General features: G+C 48.3%; 1 pseudogene; it reads left to right on the top strand.

Annotated features, from left to right (window-relative positions):
- Positions 1–32: 32 nt before the first annotated feature.
- LOC135570109 (heat shock 70 kDa protein 14-like) lies at positions 33–24,949 on the top strand (annotated as a pseudogene).
- Positions 24,950–25,015: the final 66 nt, after the last annotated feature.

The raw sequence follows: 25,015 nt of genomic DNA, 5'->3' as shown, positions 1-25,015 counted from the left end.
TGATGATGATGTGTTTCAGGTTGTCACCAAGGAGAGAAGCCAGTGTATGAGATGACTGGAGAGATGACATGACATGTGGCTCCCCCAAGATGTTGCCAAGCTGATCCTACACAAGATGAAAGGTTAGAACACACTGTCCTGATTTCCCCCTGACGCTATGCACTAGTGGAGATCCCAGATGATTGAATGGGCCTCCAAGCACATGGAAGCCTATCAGGAGCAACTTAAACTATAGTCAAACTACTTCCACATGTGAAAACATGTCAGCTCTCCAGCGAGGGTGGGGAGGGGTGAGGGGAGGGGAGGGGGGGGGGGTGTAGTGTAGTACTACAGGTCCACTTGGAACTGGGCCACCCTCCCATCCGGGGCGGCAGGGTAGCCTAGTGGTTAGAGCGTTGGGACTAGTAACCGAAAGGTTGCAAGTTCGAATCCCCGAGCTGACAAGGAACAAATCTGCACTTGGAACTGGGCCACCCTCCCATCTATTGTTGTTTCCATAGAGACGGCTCAATCGGCCTTGGGCGCTGATGTCACAGAGGCTGTCATCACTGTCCCCTTTGAGTTCGCACATGCTCAGAAGGCGGCGTTGAGGGCGGCTGCAGAGGCGGCAGGGTTCCGCGTGTTGAGGCTGATCCACGAGCCAGCTGCTGCTCTACTGGCCTACGGAATCGGACAGGACTGCCCCTCTGGGAAGAGGTACACACTACTCCTTCTTCTTGTGTATGAACTACAGGTCGACCGATTTTTATTGGAGAACCAAAAAAAAAAGCCGATACTGAATTAATCTGAAGAAGATTTGTTTGTAATGATGACAATTACAACAATACTGAATGAACCCTTATTTTAACTTCTATTTAAGTCTCATAAATAATTATGTGTTCAGTTTGGTTTAAATAATGTAAAAATGCAGTGTTTGAGGAGAAAGGGTAATACATGTGCCATGTAATACATGTGCCATGTAATACATGTGCCATGTAATACATGTGCCATGTAATACGTGTGCCATGTAATACGTGTGCCATGTAATACGTGTGCCATGTAATACGTGTGCCATGTAATACATGTGCCATGTAATATATGTGCCATGTAATATATGTGCCATGTCAGAAAGCTAACGTTTCAGTTCCTTGCTCAGAACATGAGAACATATGAAAGCTGGTGGTTCAATATTCCCAGATAAGAAGTTTTAGGTTGTAGTTATTATAGGAATTATGACGCGTCGACTATTTCTCTCTCTACCAGTTGTATTTCATATACCTTTTGACTATTGGATGGTCTTATAGGCACTATAGTATTGCCAGCCTAATCTATTGGATGGTCTTATAGCACTATGATGGTCTTATAGGCTTTAGTATTGCCAGCCTAATCTATTGGATGGTCTTATAGGCACTATAGTATTGCCAGCCTAATCTATTGATTGGTCTAGCCTAATCTATAGGCACTATAGCCTATTGCCAGCCTAATCTATTGATGGTCTTATAGGCACTATAGTATTGCCAGCCTAATCTATTGATGGTCTTATAGGCACTCATAGTATTGTCAGCCTAATCTATTGATGGTCTTATAGGCACTATAGTATTGCCAGTCAGACTGCTGCCGTCTCTATGCCGTCACCACTCAAGTCAGAGCTACCACCTCCACTCCAGTCAGACTGCTGCTGCCTAACCACTATTGCCTATGGTCTTATAGGCACTATAGCACCACTCCAGTTGCCAGCCGTCTAATCTCCAGACTGGGAGTTGATAGGCTTGAAGTCATAAACAGCGCTGTGCTTCAAGCATTGCTAAGAGCTGCTGGCAAACACAGTAAAGTGCTGTTTGAATGAATGGTGTCTACCACCATCAGACTGCTGTCTACCACCACTCAGTCAGACTGCTGCTGTCTACCACCACTCAGTCAGACTGCTGCTGTCTACCACCACTCAGTCAGACTGCTGCTGTCTACCACCACTCAGTCAGACTGCTGCTGTCTACCACCACTCAGTCAGTCAGCTGCTGACTCAGTCAGACTGGTGTCTACCACCACTCAGTCAGACTGCTGCTGTCTACCACCACTCAGTCAGACTGCTGCTGCTGTCTACCACCACCAGTCAGACTGCTGCTGTCTACCACCACTCAGTCAGACTGCTGCTGTCTACCACCACTCAGTCAGACTGCTGCTGTCTACCACCACCACTCAGTCAGACTGCTGCTGTCTACCACCACTCAGTCAGACTGCTGCTGTCTACCACCACTCAGTCAGACTGCTGCTGTCTACCACCACTCAGTCAGAGTCTACCACCACTCAGTCAGACTGCTGCTGTCTACCACCACTCAGTCAGACTGCTGCTGTCTACCACCACTCAGAGTCTACCACCACTCAGTCAGACTGCTGCTGTCTACCACCACTCAGTCAGACTGCTGCTGCCTACCACCACTCAGTCAGACTGCTGCTGCCTACCACCACTCAGACTGCTGCCGTCTACCACCACTCAGTCAGACTGCTGCTGTCTACCACCACTCAGTCAGAGACAGTCAGACTGCTGCTGTCTACCACCACTCAGTCAGACTGCTGCTGTCTACCACCACTCAGTCAGACTGCTGCTGTCTACCACCACTCAGTCAGACTGCTGCTGTCACCACCACTCAGTCAGACTGCTGCTACCACTCAGTCAGACTGCTGCTGTCTACCACCACTCAGTCAGACTGCTGCTGTCTACCACCACTCAGTCAGACTGCTGCTGTCTACCACCACTCAGTCAGACTGCTCAACCACTCAGTCAGACTATCATCATAGACTTCAATAAACACACAGAAAGATGAGCCTTTGGTCATTAATATGGTCAAATCTGAAAACTATAATTCTGAAAACAAAACGTTTATTCTTTCAGTGAAATACGGAACCGTCCCTAGTTAATATTGCCTGCTAACATGAATTTCTTATAACTAAATATGCAGGTTAAAAAATATATATATTTCTGTGTATTGATTTTAAGGAAGATGTTTATGGTTCGGTACATTTGTGCAAAGAGAGCTTTTTTTTCGGCAATGCACTTTTGTTAAATCATCCCCCGTTTGGTGAAGTTGAAGTAGGCTGTGATTGGATGATGAATTAAAGTAGGCTGTGATTGGATGATGAATTAAAGTAGGCTGTGATTGGATGATGAATTAAAGTAGGCTGTGATTGGATGATGAATTAAAGTAGGCTGTGATTGGATGATGAATTAAAGTAGGCTGTGATTGGATGATGAATTAAAGTAGGCTGTGATTGGATGATGAATTAAAGTAGGCTGTGATTGGATGATGAATTAAAGTAGGCTGTGATTGGATGATGAATTAAAGTAGGCTGTGATTGGATGATGAATTAAAGTAGGCTGTGATTGGATGATGAATTAAAGTAGGCTGTGATTGGATGATGAATTAAAGTAGGCTGTGATTGGATGATGAATTCAAGTAGGCTGTGATTGGATGATGAATTCAAGTAGGCTGTGATTGGATGATGAATTCAAGTAGGCTGTGATTGGATGATGAATTAAAAGGCACGGTATTAAAGTAGGCTGTGATTGGATGATGAATTAAAAGGCACGGTATTGAAGTAGGCTGTGATTGGATGATGAATTAAAAGGCACGGTATTGAAGTAGGCTGTGATTGGATGATGAATTAAAAGGCACGGTATTGAAGTAGGCTGTGATTGGATGATGAATTAAAAGGCACGGTATTGAAGTAGGCTGTGATTGGATGATGAATGAAAAGGCACGGTATTGAAGTAGGCTGTGATTGGATGATGAATTAAAAGGCACGGTATTGAAGTAGGCTGTGATTGGATGATGAATTGAAGTAGGCTGTGATTGGATGATGAATGAAAAGGCACGGTATTGAAGTAGGCTGTGATTGGATGATGAATTGAAGTAGGCTGTGATTGGATGATGAATGAAAAGGCACGGTATTGAAGTAGGCTGTGATTGGATGATGAATTGAAGTAGGCTGTGATTGGATGATGAATTGAAGTAGGCTGTGATTGGATGATGAATTGAAGTAGGCTGTGATTGGATGATGAATTGAAGTAGGCTGTGATTGGATGATGAATTGAAGTAGGCTGTGATTGGATGATGAATTGAAGTAGGCTGTGATTGGATGATGAATGAAAAGGCACGGTATTGAAGTAGGCTGTGATTGGATGATGAATTGAAGTAGGCTGTGATTGGATGATGAATGAAAAGGTATTGATTATATGCAAGGCAGGACCAGCTGTGTAATAGCATCAACCATGTGTAGATAACTAGCGGTTATGTTAAGATGGATTTTATATCAAAAGTTTAATGATATTAATCCATCAACCTCTAGTGGTGTGTGAACTGGTGTGTGTGTGTGTGTGAACTGGTGTGTGTGTGTGTGTGTGTGTGTGTGTAGCCATGTACTGGTGTGTGAACTGGTGTGTGAACTGGTGTGTGTGTGTGTGTGTGTGTGTAGCCATGTACTGGTGTGTGTGAACTGGTGTGTGTGAACTGGTGTGTGTGTGTGTGTGTAGCCATGTACTGGTGTGTGAACTGGTGTGTGTGTGAACTGGTGTGTGTGTGTAGCCATGTACTGGTGTGTGTGTGAACTGGTGTGTGTGTGTAGCCATGTACTGGTGTGTGTGTGAACTGGTGTGTGTACTGGTGTGGGTGTGTGTAGCCATGAACTGGTGTGTGTGTGTGTGTGTGTGTACTGGTGTGTGTGTGTGTGTGTGTAGCCATGAACTGGTGTGTGTGTGTAGCCATGAACTGGTGTGTGTGTGTAGCCATGAACTGGTGTGTGTGTGTGTGAACTGGTGTGTGTGTAGCCATGTACTGGTGTGTGTGAACTGGTGTGTGTGTGTGTGAGAACTGGTGTGTGTGTAGCCATGTACTGGTGTGTGTAGCCATGTCCTGGTGTATAAACTGGTGTGTGTGTGTTTGTGTGTGTAGCCATGTCCTGGTGTATAAACTTGTGTGTGTGTAGCCATGTCCTGGTGTATAAACTGGTGTGTTTGTGTGTGTAGCCATGTCCTGGTGTATAAACTAGGTGGGACGTCTCTGAGTGTGACGGTGCTGCAGGTGAACGGTGGAATGTTCCGGGTTCTGAACACCCACACAGACCACAGCATCGGAGGAGAGAGCTTCACAAGCGCCCTGGCACAGCACCTGGCTGCAGAGTTCAAACGGTAACACACACACACCTGGCTGCAGAGTTCAAACAGTAACACACACACCTGGCTGCAGAGTTCAAGTGGAACTGACAGCATTTTATCAACATGAAATGGTATAACAATCTGTTCATAGAGACCCCAGAATGAGTTGTTATTTTGTACATATTCTGACCAGTGACCATTTACATTTAAGTCATTTAGCAGACGCTCTTATCCAGAGCGACTTACAAATTGGTGCTTTCACCTTATGACATCCAGTGGAACAGCCACTTTACAATAGTGCATCTAGGTCTTTTAAGGGGGGTGAGAAGGATTACTTTATCCTATCCTAGGTATTCCATAAAGAGGTGGGGTTTCAGGTGTCTCCGGAAGGTGGTGATTGACTCCGCTGTCCTGGCGTCGTGAGGGAGTTTGTTCCACCATTGGGGGGCCAGAGCAGCGAACAGTTTTGACTGGGCTGAGCGGGAACTGTACTTCCTCAGTGGTAGGGAGGCGAGCAGGCCAGAGGTGGATGAACGCAGTGCCCTTGTTTGGGTGTAGGGCCTGATCAGAGCCTGGAGGTACTGAGGTGCCGTTCCCCTCACAGCTCCGTAGGCAAGCACCATGGTCTTGTAGCGGATGCGAGCTTCAACTGGAAGCCAGTGGAGGGAGCGGAGGAGCGGGGTGACGTGAGAGAACTTGGGAAGGTTGAACACCAGACGGGCTGCGGCGTTCTGGATGAGTTGTAGGGTTTAATGGCACAGGCAGGAGCCCAGCCAACAGCGAGTTGTAGTAATCCAGACGGGGGAGATGACAAGTGCCTGGATTAGGACCTGCGCCGCTTCCTGTGTGAGGCAGGGTCGTACTCTGCGGATGTTGTAGAGCATGAACCTACAGGAACGGGCCACCGCCTTGATGTTAGTTGAGAACGACAGGGTGTTGTCCAGGATCACGCCAAGGTTCTTAGCGCTCTGGGAGGAGGACACAATGGAGTTGTCAACCGTGATGGCGAGATCATGGAACGGGCAGTCCTTCCCGGGAGGAAGAGCAGCTCCGTCTTGCCGAGGTTCAGCTTGAGGTGGTGATCCGTCATCCACACGGATATGTCTGCCAGACATGCAGAGATGCGATTCGCCACCTGGTCATCAGAAGGGGAAAGGAGAAGATTAATTGTGTGTCGTCTGCATAGCAATGATAGGAGAGACCATGTGAGGTTATGACAGAGCCAAGTGACTTGGTGTATAGCGAGAATAGGAGAGGGCCTAGAACAGAGCCCTGGGGGACACCAGTGGTGAGAGCACGTGGTGTGGAGACGGATTCTCGCCACGCCACCTGGTAGGAGCGACCTGTCAGGTAGGACGCAATCCAAGCGTGGGCCGCGCCGGAGATGCCCAACTCGGAGAGGGTGGAGAGGAGGATCTGATGGTTCACAGTATCGAAGGCAGCCGATAGGTCTAGAAGGATGAGAGCAGAGGAGAGAGAGTTAGCTTTAGCAGTGCGGAGCGCCTCCGTGATACAGAGAAGAGCAGTCTCAGTTGAATGACTAGTCTTGAAACCTGAATGATTTGGATCAAGAAGGTCATTCTGAGAGAGATAGCGGGAGAGCTGGCCAAGGACGGCACGTTCAAGAGTTTTGGAGAGAAAAGAAAGAAGGGATACTGGTCTGTAGTTGTTGACATCGGAGGGATCGAGTGTAGGTTTTTTCAGAAGGGGTGCAACTCTCGCTCTCTTGAAGACGGAAGGGACGTAGCCAGCGGTCAGGGATGAGTTGATGAGCGAGGTGAGGTAAGGGAGAAGGTCTCGGAAATGGTCTGGAGAAGAGAGGAGGGGATAGGGTCAAGCGGGCAGGTTGTTGGGCGGCCGGCCGTCACAAGACGCGAGATTTCATCTGGAGAGAGAGGGGAGAAGAGGTCAGAGCACAGGGTAGGGCAGTGTGAGCAGAACCAGCGGTGTCGTTTGACTTAGCAAACGAGGATCGGATGTCGTCGACCTTCTTTCAAAATGGTTGACGAAGTCATCTGCAGAGAGGGAGGGGGAGGAGGATTCAGGAGGGAGGAGAAGGTTGCAAAGAGCTTCCTAGGGTTAGAGGCAGATGCTTGGAATTTAGAGTGGTAGAAAGTGGCTTTAGCAGCAGAGAGAGAAGAGGAGAATGTAGAGAGGAGGGAGTGAAAGGATGTCAGGTCCGCAGGGAGGCGAGTTTTCCTCCATTCCGCTCGGCTGCCCGGAGCCCTGTTCTGTGAGCTCGCAATGAGTCGTCGAGCCACGGAGCGGGAGGGAGGACCGAGCCGGCCTGGAGGATAGGGGACATAGAGAGTCAAAGGATGCAGAAAGGGAGGAGAGGAGGGTTGAGGAGGCAGAATCAGGAGATAGGTTGGAGAAGGTTTGAGCAGAGGGAAGAGATGATAGGATGGAAGAGGAGAGAGTAGCGGGGGAGAGAGAGCGAAGGTTGGGACGGCGCGATACCATCCGAGTAGGGGCAGTGTGGGAAGTGTTGGATGAGAGCGAGAGGGAAAAGGATACAAGGTAGTGGTCGGAGACTTGGAGGGGAGTTGCAACGAGGTTAGTGGAAGAACAGCATCTAGTAAAGATGAGGTCGAGCGTATTTCCTGCCTTGTGAGTAGGGGGGGAAGGTGAGAGGGTGAGGTCAAAAGAGGAGAGGAGTGGAAAGAAGGAGGCAGAGAGGAATGAGTCAAAGGTAGGCGTGGGGAGGTTAAAGTCGCCCAGAACTGTGAGAGGTGAGCCGTCCTCAGGAAAGGAGCTTATCAAGGCATCAAGCTCATTGATGAACTCTCCGAGGGAACCTGGAGGGCGATAAATGATAAGGATGTTAAGCTTGAAAGGGCTGGTAACTGACAGCATGGAATTCAAAGGAGGCGATAGACAGATGGGTAAGGGGAGAAAGAGAGAATGACCACTTGGGAGAGATGAGGATCCCGGTGCCACCACCCCGCTGACCAGAAGCTCCAGTTGGATGGGGGCCATGTTCACACTTCCATAGAGATGAGGTCCCTCCCAGCTGAAACGCTTCCATAGAATGTAGGGATGAGGTCCGCGTGCCTCCCAGCTGAAACACTTCCATAGAATGTAGGGATGAGGTCCCTCCCAGCTGAAACACATCCATAGAATGTAGGGATGAGGTCCCTCCCAGCTGAAACACTTCCATAGAATGTAGGGATGACGTCCCTCCCAGCTGAAACACTTCCATAGAATGTAGGGATGAGGTCCGCGTGCCTCCCAGCTGAAACACTTCCATAGAATGTAGGGATGACGTCCTCGTGCCTCCCAGCTGAAACGCTTCCATAGAATGTAGGGATGAGGTCCCTCCCAGCTGAAACACTTCCATAGAATGTAGGGATGAGGTCCGCGTGCCTCCCAGCTGAAACACTTCCATAGAATGTAGGGATGAGGTCCGCGTGCCTCCCAGCTGAAACACTTCCATAGAATGTAGGGATGACGTCCGCGTGCCTCCCAGCCTAAACACTTCCATAGAATGTAGGGATGACGTCCGCGTGCCTCCCAGCTGAAACACTTCCATAGAATGTAGGGATGACGTCCTCGTGCCTCCCAGCTGAAACACTTCCATAGAATGTAGGGATGACGTCCTCGTGCCTCCCAGCTGAAACACTTCCATAGAATGTAGGGATGAGGTCCCTCCCAGCTGAAACGCTTCCATAGAATGTAGGGATGAGGTCCGCGTGCCTCCCAGCTGAAACACTTCCATAGAATGTAGGGATGAGGTCCGCGTGCCTCCCAGATGAAACACTTCCATAGAATGTAGGGATGAGGTCCGCGTGCCTCCCAGCTGAAACACTTCCATAGAATGTAGGGATGACGTCCCCGTGCCTCCCAGCTGAAACACTTCCATAGAATGTAGGGATGACGTCCCCGTGCCTCCCAGCTGAAACACTTCCATAGAATGTAGGGATGACGTCCGCGTGCCTCCCAGCTGAAACGCTTCCATAGAATGTAGGGATGAGGTCCGCGTGCCTCCCAGCTGAAACGCTTCCATAGAATGTAGGGATGACGTCCGTAGGGATGACGTCCCCGTGCCTCCCAGCTGCCCCATTGGGTTATTATATTATGACCACATTTGGTGACGTTTTGGACTTCGGTGAGGGTTTTCTAGAGGTGAGCCAAAGGCCGATGTCTACGGTCCTTCGTCGGTGATTGGTCAACAGTAGGGATTCTTCATTAAGGTCTTTGTTGTCATTCAACGACAGATGACTTGTTTTCATTGATAAAAACTACACAACTGTTAGTTAGATGTCAAATTGCGCGACTAAGATCTTCTCTGCAAAAATATCAAGTTAATTAAGGAAGCCTCTATTGGCGTCTCCTTCATTTTTCAAGTGAAGTTCAGTATGTAGCCACCCGGCCTGTCGGCTCCCCCCTCCACCCGGCCTGTCGGCTCCCCCCTCCACCCGGCCTGTTGCCCCTCCACCCGGCCTGTTGCCCCTCCACCCGGCCTGTCGGCTCCCCCCTCCACCCGGCCTGTTGCCCCTCCACCCGGCCTGTCGGCTCCCCCCTCCACCCGGCCTGTTGCCCCTCCACCCGGCCTGTCGGCTCCCCCCTCCACCCGGCCTGTCGCCTCCCCCTCCACCCGGCCTGTCGGCTCCCCCTCCACCCGGCCTGTCGGCTCCCCCTCCACCCGGCCTGTCGGCTCCCCCTCCACCCGGCCTGTCGGCTCCCCCCCTCCACCACAGTCTTGTAGCTTCAACTGGAAGCCAACGGGTGACATGGGAGAACGTGTCCTGTCTGTCTCTCTGTCGGTCGTTTAAACAAGATGTTAGTAGTAACCCACGGGCCATGTTGAAGCTGTCTGTCTGTCTGTAGGTCGTTTAAACAGGATGTTAGTAGTAACCCACGGGCCATGTTGAAGCTGTCTGTCTGTCTGCCTGTAGGTCGTTTAAACAAGATGTTAGTAGTAACCCGCGGGCCATGTTGAAGCTGATGAACGGAGCAGACATGGCCAAACATTCTCTCTCCACGCTGGGTTCTGCTAATTGCTTCGTTGACTCGCTACACGACGGCATGGACTTCGACTGCAACGTCTCCAGGTGACTACACTACCCACAAACCCCTGCTCTCTTACCCACCACAATGTTTATTTTTTATTTATTTATTTAACTAGCCAAGTCGGTTTAAGAACAAATTCTTATTTACAATGACTGCCTAACCCGAATAACTCTGGGCCAATTATGTGCCGCCTTATGGGACTTCCGATCACGGCCGGTTGTGAGACAGCCCTGAATGGAACCCGGGTCTGTAATGACACCTCTGCGATGCAGGTCCTTAGACCGCTGCGCAATCCCTCACAATCCCCCTCTTCATACAACGCCACAGGAAAGTCACGCTGTGTGTTTTTTTTTTTTCTCAGGGCCCGTTTTGAGCTGCTGTGTTCTCCCCTGTTCAACAAGAGTGTCCAACCAATCAGAAGCCTGCTGGAGACGACTGGGCTCTCTACTAGTGACATCAACAAGGTAACCCTGACCAACCTAACATGGGTAGTTGCCATGTCACAGCGCTCTGTAAATACTGGACATATAGTTATAGATTTTTTTTATAAATAGTAAAAAGTATGTATTTTTTGGGGGGGGGGGTGACGTGTCAACTTGTTTGACTTGATCCCTAGCTAGTTTGGCTTTCTCCGACAAAACAACATCATTATTTCACCTGAGAACATCGCCTGACTCCTGTTCTCTCTAAAACCTGAGAGGTCACCTTCCGACTAGATTACTGCTCCCCTCAAAAAGCATCCACAGGCTGCAGCTTGTGCAGAACAGCGTTGCCAGGGTCCTCACAGGAACCCAGAAATCAATCAATTAAATGTATTTATAAAGCCCTTCTTACATCAGCTGATGTCACAAAGTGCTGTACAGAAACCCAGCCTAAAACCCCGAACAGCAAGCAATGCAGGTGTAGAAGCACGGTGGCTAGGAAAAACTCCCTGGAAAGGCCGGAACCGAGGAAGAAACCTAGAAAGGAACCAGGCTATGAGGGGTGGCCAGTCCTCTTCTGGCTGTGCCGGGTAGAGATTATAACAGAACATGACCAAGATGTTCAGCATGATCAAATAATAATAATCACAGTAGTTGTAGAGGGTGCAACAGGTCAGCACCTCAGGAGTAAATGTCATTTGTCATTTCATAGCTGAGCATTGATAGTATCTCTACCGCTCCTGCTGTCTCTAGAGAGTTGAAAACAGCAGGTCTGGGACAGGTTGCACGTCCGGTGAACTGGTCAGGGTTCCATAGCCGCAGGCAGAACAGTTGCAACTGGAGAGGCAGCACGGCCAGGTGGACTGGGGACAGCAAGGAGTCACCATGCCAGGTAGTCCTGAGGCATGATCCTATGGCTCAGGTCACCTGAGAGAGAGAGAAGGAAAGAGAGAAGGCAGACCATTCCATAAAAATGGAGCTCAAAAGGAGAAAGCCCTGCCTCCAACTGTTTGCTTAGCAATTCTAGAGACAATTAGGAGACCTGCGTCTTGTGACCGTAGCGTACGTGTAGGTATGTACGGCAGGACCAAATCAGAGAGATAGGTAGGAGCAAGCCCATGTAATGCTTTGTAGGCTAGCAGTAAAACCTAGAAATCAGCCCTTGCTTTGACAGGAAGCCAGTGTAGAGAGGCTAGCACTGGAGTAATATAATCAAATTTTTTGGTTCTAGTCAGGATTCTAGCAGCCGTATTTAGCACTAACTGAAGTTTATTTAGTGCTTTATCCGGGTAGCCGGTAAGTAGAGCATTGCAGTAGTCTAACCTAGAAGTGACAAAAGCATGGATTCATTTTTCTGCATCAATTTTGGACAGAAAGTTTCTGATTTTTGCAATGTTACGTAGATGGAAAAAAGCTGTCCTTGAAACAGTCTTGATATGTTGTTCGTCAAAAGAGAGATCAGGGTCCAGAGTAACGCTGAGGTCCTTCAGTTTTATTTGAGACGACTGAACAACCATCAAGATTAATTGTCAGATCCAACAGAAGATCTCTTTGGTTCTTGGGACCGAGAACAAGCATCTCTGTTTTGTCCGAGTTTAAAAGTAGAACATTTGCAGCCATCCACTTCCTTATGTCTGAAACACAGGCTTCCAGGGAGGGCAATTTTGGGGCTTCACCATGTTTCATCGAAATGTACAGTTATATGTCATCCGCATAGCAGTGAAAGTTAACATTAGGTTTCCGAATGACATCACCAAGAGGTAAAATATATAATGAAAACAATAGTGGTCCTAAAACAAAGCCTTGAGGAACACCGAAATTTACGGTTGATTTATCAGAGGACAAACCACCCACAGACAAACGGATATATGTCCGACAGATAAGATTTAAACCAGGCCAGAACTTGTCCGTGTAAACCAATTTGGGTTTCCAATCTCTCCAAGAATGCGGTGATCGATGGTATCAAAAGCAGCACTAAGGTCTAGGAGCACAAGGACAAATGCAGAGTCTCAGTCTGACTTGAGGTTTGGCTTTTTCAAGAGGCTTTATTACTGCCACTTTTAGTGAGTTTGGTACACATCCGGTGGATAGAGAGCCGTTTATTATGTTCAACATAGGAGGGCCAAGCACAGGAAGCAGCTCTGTCAGTAGTTTAGTTGGAATAGGGTCCAGTATGCAGCTTGATGTTCAACATAGGAGGGCCAAGCACAGGAAGCAGCTCTTTCAGTAGTTGGAACAGGGTCCAGTATGTAGCTTGATGTTCAACATAGGAGGGCCATGCACAGGAAGCAGCTCTTTCAGTAGTTTAGTTGGAATAGGGTCCAGTATGCAGCTTGACTGTTTAGAGGCCATGATTATTTTCATCAAAACAACAACTGAGCTTTGGAGGAATACGCAGATTTAAAGAGGTGTCCATACTTTGCTCTCTAATGATCATGATCTTTTCCTTAAAGAAGTTGATGAATTTATCACTGCTGAAGTGAAAGCCATCCTCACTTGGGGAATGCTGCTTTTTAGTTAGCTTTGCGACAATATCAAAAATACATTTCGGAATGTTCTTACATTTACATTACATTTAAGTCATTTAGCAGACGCTCTTATCCAGAGCGACTTGGTGCATGTTCTTATTCTCCTCAATTAAGTTAGAAAAATAGGATGATCGAGCAGCAGTGAGGGCTCTTCGATACTGCACGGTACTGTCTTTCCAAGCTAGTCAGAAGACTGCCAGTTTGGTGTAGCATCAGTGAGGGCTCTTCGATACTGCACGGTACTGTCTTTCCAAGCTAGTCGGAAGACTTCCAGTTTGGTGTAGCATCAGTGAGGGCTCTTCGATACTGCACGGTACTGTCTTTCCAAGCTAGTCGGAAGACTTCCAGTTTGGTGTAGCAGCAGTGAGGGCTCTTCGGTACTGCGCGGTACTGTCTTTCCAAGCTAGTCAGAAGACTTCCAGTTTGGTGTAGCAGCAGTGAGGGCTCTTCGATACTGCACGGTACTGTCTTTCCAAGCTAGTCAGAAGAATTCCAGTTTGGTGTAGCAGCAGTGAGGGCTCTTCGATACGGCACGGTACCGTCTTTCCAAGCTAGTCGGAAGACTTCCAGTTTGGTGTGGCGCCATTTCCGTTCCAATTTTCTGGAAGCTTGCTTCAGAGCTCGGGTATTTTCTGTATACCAGGGAGCTAGTTTCTTATGACAAATGTTTTTAGGGGTGCAACTGCATCTAGGGTATTGCGCAAGGTTAAATTGAGTTCCTCAGTTAGGTGGTTAACTGATTTTTGTCCTCTGACGTCCTTGGGTAGGCAGAGGGAGTCTGTGTTGTCTGAGAATTTATAGCATGACTTTTGATGCTCCTTGGTTGGGGTCTGAGCAGATTATTTGTTGCGATTGCAAACGTAATAAAATTGTGGTCGGATAGTCCAGGATTATGAGGAAAAACAGTAAGATCCACAACATTTATTCCACGGGACAAAACTAGGTCCAGCGTATGACTGTGACAGTGAGTGGGTCCAGAGACATGTTGGACAAAACCCACTGAGTCGATGATGGTTCCGAAAGCCTTTAGGAGTGGGTCTGTGGACTTTTCCATGTGAATATTAAAGTCACCAAAGATTAGAATATTATCTGCAATGACTACAAGGTCCGATAGGAATTCAGGGAACTCAGTGAGGAACGCTGTATATGGCCCAGGAGGCCTGTAAACAGTAGCTATAAAAAGTGATTGAGTAGGCTGCATAGATTTCATGACTAGAAGCTCAAAAGACGAAAACATATTTTTTTTGTAAATTGAAATTTGCTATCGTAAATGTTAGCAACACCTCCACCTTTGCGGGATGCACGGGGGATATGGTCACTAGTGTATCCAGGAGGTGAGGCCTCATTTAACACCGTAAATTCATCAGGCTTAAGCCATGTTTCAGGCAGGCCAATCACATCAAGATTATGATCAGTGATTAGTTCATTGACTATAACTGCCTTGAAAGTGAGGGATCTAACATTAAATAGCCCCATTTTGAGATGTGAGGTATCACGATCTCTTTCAATAATGGCAGGAAATTAGGTGTTTATTCCAGTGAGATTGCTGAGGCGAACACCGCCATGTTTAGTTTTGCCCAACCTAGGTCGAGGCACAGACACTGTCTCAATGGGGATTGCTGAGCTGACTACACTGACTGTGCTAGTGGCAGACTCCACTAAGCTGGCAGGCTGGCTCTCATTGTGGAGCTAGGGGAGTTAGATCCCTGTCTATGCACCACCCTCAACCGCAAGGCTCTCCAGAGTACAAGTACTCATTTACAAGTGCGACCTGGCCAAGATAAAGCAAAGCAGGAGACTCCTTTCTCCCTCACGAACTTTCAGCACCAGCTGTCAGAGCAGCTCACAGATCACTGCACCTGTACATAGCCCATCTGTAAATAGCCCATCCAACTACCTCATCCCCATACTGTATTTATTTATTTATTTATCTTGCATCCCAGTATCTCTACTTGCACATTCATCTTCTGCACATCTATCACTCCAGTGTTTTAATTGCTAAATTGTAATTACTTTGCCACTATGGCCTATTTAAATAAAGGTGTAATTAATAAAATAAACAAACTGAAATGGTCCACCCACACAGACCGTCTGGTGAATGCCTCAGGAGGCTTAAGAAATGTGGCTTGTCACCCAAAACCCTGACAAACTTTTACAGATGCACAATTGAGAGCATCATGTCGGGTTGTATCACAGCCTGGTACAGCAACTGCACCACCCTCAACTGCAAGGCTCTCCAGAGGGTTGTGAGGTCTGCACAACTCATCACCGGGGGCAAACTACATGCCCTCCAGGACACCTACACCACCCGATGTTACAGAAAGGCCATAAAGATCATCAAGGACATTAACCACCCGAGCCACTGCCTGTTCACCTCGCTATCATCCAGAAGGCGAGGTCAGTACAGGTGCATCAAAGCTGGGACCGAGAGACTGAAAAACAGCTTCTAATCTCAAGGCCATCAGACTGCTAAACAGCCACCACTAACTCAGAGAGGCTGCTGCCTACATTGATGCCCAATCACTGGCCACTTTAATAAATGGATCACTGGCCACATTAAACATTGCCACTCTAAATAATGGCACCTTAATAATGTCTACATATCTTACATTACTCATGACATTTACATACAGTTGAAGTCAGAAGTTTACATACACATTAGCCAAATACATTTAAACTCAGTTTTTCACAAGTCTTGACCAAGTAAAAATTCCCTATCTTAGGCGAGTTAAGATCACTTTATTTTAAGAATGTGAAATGTCAAAATAATTGTAGAGTTATTTTTTTCCATCACATTCCCAGTGGGTCAGAAGTTTACATTCACTCAATTAGTAGTTGGTAGCATTGCCTTTAAATTGTTTAATTTGAGTCAAACGTTTCTGGCAGCCTCCCACAATAAGTTGGGTGAATTTTGGCCCATTCCTCCAGACAGAGCTGGTGTAACAGAGTCAGGTTTGCAGGTCTCCTTGCTTGCACACACTTTGTCAGTTCAGTCCACACATTTTTTATAAGTGTGAGGTCAGGGCTTTGTGATGGCCACTCCAATACCTTGAATTTGTTGTTGTCCACTGGCTCCAGGTCATCGATAAGTAAATAAGGCAGGGCTTTACCTAGCAAATACTTTATCTCAGCTCACTGGTCACCATAGCAGCACTCGCTCCAGCAGGTATATTTCACTGGTCACCCCCAAAGCCAATTCCTCCTTTGGCCGCCTTTCCTTCCAGTTCTCTGCTGCCAATGACTGGATCGAATCGCAAAAATCACTGAAGCTGGAATCTCTCCCCATCAAACTTGAAGCTTCAGCTGTCTTAGCAGCTTACCGATGGCTGTGTACAGTGAATCTGTAAATAGCCCAGCCGACTACCTCATCCCCATATTATTACTTACTGGGGTGCAAAAGAGCAAGGGGGTATCTCTACTTGCACATCTATCACTCCACTATTAATGCTAAGAGCAAGGGGGTATCTCTACTTGCACATCTATCACTCCACTATTAATGCTAAGAGCAAGGGGGTATCTCTACTTCCACATCTATCACTCCACTATTAATGCTAAGAGCAAGGGGGTATCTCTACTTCCACATCTATCACTCCACTATTAATGCTAAGAGCAAGGGGGTATCTCTACTTCCACATCTATCACTCCACTATTAATGCTAAGAGCAAGGGGGTATCTCTACTTCCACATCTATCACTCTACTATTAATGCTTAGAGCAAGGGGGTATCTCTACTTCCACATCTATCACTCCACTATTAATGCTAAATTGTAATTATTTTCACCTCGAGGGCCTATTTATTCGTGGTCAATGAAGGCCTCCAGTAGCCTGCCTATATGTCGTGTTCAATGAAGGCCTCCAGTAGCCTGCCTATATGTCGTGTTCAATGATGGCCTCCAGTAGCCTGCCTATATGTCGTGTTCAATGACTGCCTCCAGTAGCCTATATGTCGTGTTCAATGAAGGCCTCCAGTAGCCTATATGTCGTGTTCAATGATGGCCTCCAGTAGCCTATATGTGGTGTTCAATGAAAGCCTCCAGTAGCCTATATGTCGTGTTCAATGATGGCCTCCAGTAGCCTATATGTCGTTCAATGAAGGCCTCCAGTAGCCTATATGTCGTGTTCAATGATGGCCTCCAGTAGCCTATATGTCGTGTTCAATGAAGGCCTCCAGTAGCCTATATGTCGTGGTCAATGATGGCCTCCAGTAGCCTATATGTCGTGTTCAATGAAGGCCTCCAGTAGCCTATATGTCGTGGTCAATGATGGCCTCCAGTAGCCTATATGTCGTGTTCAATGAAGGCCTCCAGTAGCCTATATGTCGTGGTCAATGAAGGCCTCCAGTAGCCTATATGTCGTGGTCAATGAAGGCCTCCAGTAGCCTATATGTCGTGGTCAATGAAAGCCTCCAGTAGCCTATATGTCGTGTTCAATGATGGCCTCCAGTAGCCTATATGTCGTTCAATGAAGGCCTCCAGTAGCCTATATGTCGTGTTCAATGATGGCCTCCAGTAGCCTATATGTCGTGTTCAATGATGGCCTCCAGTAGCCTATATGTCGTGTTCAATGAAGGCCTCCAGTAGCCTATATGTCGTGTTCAATGAAGGCCTCCAGTAGCCTATATGTGGTGTTCAATGAAAGCCTCCAGTAGCCTATATGTCGTGTTCAATGATGGCCTCCAGTAGCCTATATGTCGTGGTCAATGAAGGCCTCCAGTAGCCTATATGTCGTGTTCAATGAAGGCCTCCAGTAGCCTATATGTCGTGTTCAATGAAGGCCTCCAGTAGCCTATATGTCGTGTTCAATGATGGCCTCCAGTAGACTATATGTCGTGTTCAATGAAGGCCTCCAGTAGCCTATATGTCGTGTTCAATGAAGGCCTCCAGTAGCCTATATGTCGTGTTCAATGAAGGCCTCCAGTAGCCTATATGTCATGTTCAATGAAGGCCTCCAGTAGCCTATATGTCGTGTTCAATGATGGCCTCCAGTAGCCTGCCTATATGTCGTGTTCAATGATGGCCTCCAGTAGCCTGCCTATATGTCGTGTTCAATGATGGCCTCCAGTAGCCTATATGTCGTGTTCAATGAAGGCCTCCAGTAGCCTATATGTCGTGTTCAATGATGGCCTCCAGTAGCCTGCCTATATGTCGTGTTCAATGATGGCCTCCAGTAGCCTGCCTATATGTCGTGTTCAATGATGGCCTACATTGCATGAGACTTAAGGTTTTTAACAACATGAAGGGCTTGACATGATTACTTTTTTAACTTGGTCTGGGACACCGCGGGTCTGTAACTTGCACTGTGTTGTGTGATGCAAGAAACCAATAATATTAATATTTTTATTTTCTAATTATTACCATACAGAGAATTTGAGAATGTAGGCTGCTACCCCTCTGCCTATTGGCTTATTTACACATTCAAGCACCGCCCCTTTTTAATGAGATCTTTACCTGTCTTTTCAGACACTGTCTAATACGCAGGACAGTGAACATTACTATATATACATAATGCAACAATTTGACTGAGTTACAGTTCATATAAGGAAATAAGTCCACTGATTTCAGTGGTAGAAAAAAGTACCCAATTGTCATAGTTGAGTAAAAGTAAAGATACCTTTTTTAATAGAAAATGACAAGTAAAATACCAGAGTAAAAGTATTTGGTTTTAAATATACTTAAGTATCAAGTGTAAATTATTTCAAATTCCTTATATTAAGGAGACGGCATGTTTATTTTTTTTTATTGATGGCTAGCCAGGGGCACGCTCAATCACTCAGACATCATTACAGATAGATAGACTGGGACACACTCCAACACTGAGACATCATTACAGATAGATAGACTGGGACACACTCCAACACTCAGACATCATTACAGATAGATAGCCAGGGACACACTCCAACACTCAGACATCATTACAGATAGATAGACTGGGACACACTCCAACACTGACATCTTTACAGATAGCCAGGGGAACGCTCCAACACTCAGACATCATTACAGATAGCCAGGGACACACTCCAACACTCAGACATCATTACAGATAGATAGCCAGGGGCACACTCCAACACTCAGACATCATTACAGATAGATAGCCAGGGGCACGCTCCAACACTCAGACATCATTACAGATAGCCAGGGACACGCTCCAACACTCAGACATCATTACAGATAGATAGCCAGGGACACGCTCCAACACTCAGACATAATTACAGATAGATAGACTAGGGCATGGAGTAGGGATGCAGTAGGGATGACCATATTCTCATATGCCCTCCCAGGCCCACCCTGCATAGAACTCCCCCCTCTCCATTTTAACTGTGTTCCAGGTGGTTCTCTGCGGGGGGTTTAACACTGTGTTCCAGGTGGTTCTCTGCGGGGGGTTTAACACTGTGTTCCAGGTGGTTCTCTGCGGGGGGTTTAACACTGTGTGTTCCAGGTGGTTCTCTGCGGGGGTTTAACACTGTGTGTTCCAGGTGGTTCTCTGCGGGGGTTTAACACTGTGTGTTCCAGGTGGTTCTCTGCGGGGGTTTAACACTGTGTGTTCCAGGTGGTTCTCTGCGGGGGTTTAACACTGTGTGTTCCAGGTGGTTCTCTGCGGGGGTTTAACACTGTGTGTTCCAGGTGGTTCTCTATGGGGGTTTAACACTGTGTGTTCCAGGTGGTTCTCTGGGGATTAACACTGTGTGTTCCAGGTGGTTCTCTGCGGGGTTTAACACACTGTGTTCCAGGTGGTTCTCTCGGGGGTTTAACACTGTGTGTTCCAGGTGGTTCTCTGGGGGTTTAACACTGTGTGTTCCAGGTGGTTCTCTGCGGGGGTTTAAACACTGTGTTCCAGGTGGTTCTCTGCGGGGGTTTAACACACTGTGTTCCAGGTGGTTCTCTATGGGGGTTTAACACTGTGTTTTCCAGGTGGTTCTCTCGGGGGGTTTAACACTGTGTGTTCCAGGTGGTTCTCTGCGGGGTTTAACACTGTGTGTTCCAGGTGGTTCTCTGCGGGGGTTTAACACTGTGTGTTCCAGGTGGTTCTCTGCGGGGGTTTAACACTGTGTGTTCCAGGTGGTTCTCTGGGGGTTTAACACTGTGTGTTCCAGGTGGTTCTCTGCGGGGGTTTAACACTGTGTGTTCCAGGTGGTTCTCTGGGGGTTTAACACTGTGTGTTCCAGGTGGTTCTCTGCGGGGGTTTAACACTGTGTGTTCCAGGTGGTTCTCTGGGGGTTTAACACTGTGTGTTCCAGGTGGTTCTCTGGGGTTTAACACTGTGTGTTCCAGGTGGTTCTCTGCGGGGGGTTTAACACTGTGTGTTCCAGGTGGTTCTCTGGGGGTTTAACACTGTGTGTTCCAGGTGGTTCTCTGCGGGGTTTAACACTGTGTGTTCCAGGTGGTTCTCTGCGGGGGTTTAACACACTGTGTTCCAGGTGGTTCTCTGCGGGGGTTTAACACTGTGTGTTCCAGGTGGTTCTCTGCGGGGGTTTAACACTGTGTGTTCCAGGTGGTTCTCTGCGGGGGTTTAACACACTGTGTTCCAGGTGGTTCTCTGCGGGGGTTTAACACTGTGTGTTCCAGGTGGTTCTCTGCGGGGGGTTTAACACTGTGTGTTCCAGGTGGTTCTCTGCGGGGGTTTAACACTGTGTTCCAGGTGGACGGGGGTTTAACACACTGTGTTCCAGGTGGTTCTCTGCGGGGGTTTAACACTGTGTGTTCCAGGTGGTTCTCTGCGGGGTTTAACACTGTGTTCCAGGTGGTTCTCTGCGGGGTTTAACACTGTGTGTTCCAGGTGGTTCTCTGCGGGGGGTTTAACACTGTGTGTTCCAGGTGGTTCTCTGCGGGGTTCTGCGAGGATTCCTCGGCTGCAGCAGATGATCAAAGATCTGTTCGCTGACGTGGAGCTGCTAAGCTCCGCCCCTCCTGATGAGGTCATAGCGGTCGGCGCAGCGATGGAGCGGGCCTTCTAGTCGGGCGGAGATTGGCTCCTCCCAGAGTCTGTTACCGTGAAGCCTGTGTCTCAGACATTCTGCTCAAGGTACACAGACACACACACACACACACACACACACACACACACACAGATCAGTGACTAATAGAGTAGCTTCTGATTGGCTAATCTGTGTGATTGACAGGAGGTGGATGAAACAGGGGCGGAGGTGTTCTCTGTGCTCCTCCCCTCGGGCACGCCCCTTCCTGCTCGGCGACATCACATCCTGTCTGGTCCTGGCCGCCTGGAATCCCTCTGTCTGGAGCTTTACCAGAAAACCACAGAGCAGCCAGAGAGACTGGCCAAGGTACGTAAACACACACACACACACACACACACACACACACACACACACACACACACACACACAACCCCTCCACCAGAGAGACTGGCCAAGGTACGTAAACACACACACACACACACAACCCCTCCACCAGAGAGACTGGCCAAGGTACGTAAACACACACACACACACACAACCCCTCCACCAGAGAGACTGGCCAAGGTACGTAAACACACACACACACACACACACAACCCCTCCACCAGAGAGACTGGCCAAGGTACGTAAACACACACACACACACAACCCCTCCACCAGAGAGACTGGCCAAGGTACGTAAACACACACACACACACAACCCCTCCACCAGAGAGACTGGCCAAGGTACGTAAACACACACACACACACAACCCCTCCACCAGAGAGACTGGCCAAGGTACGTAAACACACACACACACACAACCCCTCCACCAGAGAGACTGGCCAAGGTACGTAAACACACACACACACACACACACACAACCCCTCCACCAGAGAGACTGGCCAAGGTACGTAAACACACACACACACACACACAACCCCTCCACCAGAGAGACTGGCCAAGGTACGTAAACACACACACACACACACACAACCCCTCCACCAGAGAGACTGGCCAAGGTACGTAAACACACACACACACAACCCCTCCACCAGAGAGACTGGCCAAGGTACGTAAACACACACACACACAACCCCTCCACCAGAGAGACTGGCCAAGGTACGTAAACACACACACACAACCTCCACCAGAGAGACTGGCCAAGGTACGTAAACACACACACACACACACACACACACACACACTCCACCAGAGAACCAACAGATCTCTCTTATCTGCAGATTGTTCTGAGAGACCTGGAGACCAAAGAGGACAACCATGACATTGATGCCGTGGTGACCATGAAGAGGTAACACCCAGCAGCTGTGGACTGGACCTTGTATTTGGACCGTTGTGTGTTTCAGCTGTGGACTGGACCTTGTATTTGGACCGTTGTGTGTTTCAGCTGTGGACTGGACCTTGTATTTGGACCGTTGTGTGTTTTAGCTGTGGACTGGACCATTGTGTGTGTGTGTGTGTTTCTCAGCTGTGGACTGGACCTTGTATTTGGACCGTTGTGTGTTTTAGCTGTGGACTGGACCGTTGTGTGTGTGTGTGTGTTTCTCAGCTGTGGACTGGACCTTGTATTTGGACCGTTGTGTGTTTTAGCTGTGGACTGGACCGTTGTGTGTGTGTGTGTTTCTCAGCTGTGGACTGGACCTTGTATTTGGACCGTTGTGTGTTTCAGCTGTGGACTGGAACTTGTATTTGGACCGTTGTGTGTGTGTTTTAGCTGTGGACTGGACCGTTGTGTGTGTGTGTGTGTGTTTTAGCTGTGGACTGGACCGTTGTGTGTGTGTGTGTGTGTTTTAGCTGTGGACTGGACCATTGTGTGTGTGTGTTTTAGCTGTGGACTGGACCTTGTATTTGGACCGTTGTGTGTTTCAGCTGTGGACTGGACCTTGTATTTGGACCGTTGTGTGTGTGTTTCTCAGCTGTGGACTGGACCTTGTATTTGGACCGTTGTGTGTGTGTGTGTGTGTGTTTCTCAGCTGTGGACTGGACCTTGTATTTGGACCGTTGTGTGTTTTAGCTGTGGACTGGACCGTTGTGTGTGTGTGTGTGTGTGTGTGTGTGTGTGTGTGTGTGTGTGTGTGTTTCAGCTGTGGACTGGACCTTGTATTTGGACCGTTGTGTGTGTGTGTTTCAGCTGTGGACTGGACCTTGTATTTGGACCGTTGTGTGTGTGTGTGTGTGTTTCTCAGCTGTGGACTGGACCTTGTATTTGGACCGTTGTGTGTTTTAGCTGTGGACTGGACCGTTGTGTGTGTGTGTGTGTTTTAGCTGTGGACTGGACCTTGTATTTGGACCGTTGTGTGTTTCAGCTGTGGACTGGACCTCCATTTGGACCGTTGTGTGTGTGTGTTTCTCAGCTGTGGACTGGACCTTGTATTTGGACCGTCTCCATGTGTGTGTGTGTGTGTGTGTTTTCAGCTGTGGACTGGACCTTGTATTTGGACCGTGTGTGTTTTAGCTGTGGACTGGACCGTGTGTGTGTGTGTGTGTTTTAGCTGTGGACTGGAGTTGTGTGTGTGTGTGTTTCAGCTGTGGACTGGACCTTGTATTTGGACCGTTGTGTGTGTGTATCAGCTGTGGACTGGACCTTGTATTTGGACCGTTGTGTGTGTGTGTGGTGTGTGTGTTTCAGCTGTGGACTGGACCGTTGTGTGTGTGTGTGTGTGTGTGTGTGTGTGTTTCAGGGACGGGTCTCTCCATGTGAGCTGTGTGGTGTGTGTGTGTGTGTTCAGGACGGGTCTCTCCATGTGAGCTGTGTGGTGTGTGTGTGTTTCAGGACGGGTCTCTCCATGTGAGCTGTATTGTGTGTTTCAGGGACGGGTCTCTCCATGTGAGCTGTGTGTGTGTTTCAGGGACGGGTCTCTCCATGTGAGCTGTGTATTGTGTGTGTTCAGGGACTGGTCTCTCCATGTGAGCTGTGTGGTGTGTGTGTGTGTTTCAAGGGACTTTATTCTCTCCATGTGAGCTGTGTGTGTGTGTGTGTGTTTGTGTGTTTCAGGGACGGTCTCTCCATGTGAGCTGTGTGGTATGTGTGTTTCAGGGACGGGTCTCTCCATGTGAGCTGTGTGTGTGTGTGGTGTGTGTGTTTCAGGGACGGGTCTCTCCATGTGAGCTGTGTGGTGTGTTTCAGGGACGGGTCTCTCCATGTGAGCTGTGTGGTGTGTGTGTTTCAGGGACGGGTCTCTCCATGTGAGCTGACTTGTGTGTGTTACAGTTCAGTCTCCAACAGAGCTGTGTATTGTGTGTGTGTGTTTCAGGGACGGGTCTCTCCATGTGAGCTGTGTGTGTGTGTTTCAGGGACGGGTCTCTCCATGTGAGCTGTGTGGTGTGTGTTTCAGGGACGGGTCTCTCCATGTGAGCTGTGTGGTGTGTTTCAGGGACTTTATTCTCTCCATGTGAGCTGTGTGTGTTGTGTTTCAGGGACGGGTCTCTCCATGTGAGCTGTGTATTGTGTGTTTCAGGGACGGTCTCTCCATGTGAGCTGTGTGGTGTGTGTGTTTCAGGGACGGGTCTCTCCATGTGAGCTGTGTTGTGTGTTTCAGGGACGGGTCTCTCCATGTGAGCTGTGTGGTGTGTGTGTGTGTGTGTTTGTGTGTTTCAGGGACGGGTCTCTCCATGTCAGCTGTGTGGTGTGTGTGTTTCAGGGACGGGTCTCTCCATGTCAGCTGTGTGGTGTGGTGTGTTTCAGGGACGGGTCTCTCCATGTGAGCTGTGTGTGTGTGTGTGTTTCAGGGACGGGTCTCTCCATGTGAGCTGTGTGGTGTGTGTGTTTCAGGGACGGGTCTCTCCATGTGAGCTGTGTGTGGTGTGTTTCAGGGACGGGTCTCTCCATGTGAGCTGTGTGGTGTGTGTTTCAGGGACGGGTCTCTCCATGTGAGCTGTGTGGTGTGTGTGTTTCAGGGACGGGTCTCTCCATGTGAGCTGTGTGGTGTGTGTGTTTGTGTGTTTCAGGGACAGACTTTATTCCATGTGAGCTGTGTGTATTGTGTGTTTCAGGGACGGGTCTCTCCATGTC

This window comes from Oncorhynchus nerka, unplaced genomic scaffold, assembly GCF_034236695.1.
Source record: "Oncorhynchus nerka isolate Pitt River unplaced genomic scaffold, Oner_Uvic_2.0 unplaced_scaffold_1101, whole genome shotgun sequence".
Classification (NCBI taxonomy): domain Eukaryota; kingdom Metazoa; phylum Chordata; class Actinopteri; order Salmoniformes; family Salmonidae; genus Oncorhynchus; species Oncorhynchus nerka.
Note: the sequence above shows the minus strand (reverse complement) of the source record. Positions and strands in the feature narration are given on the sequence as shown.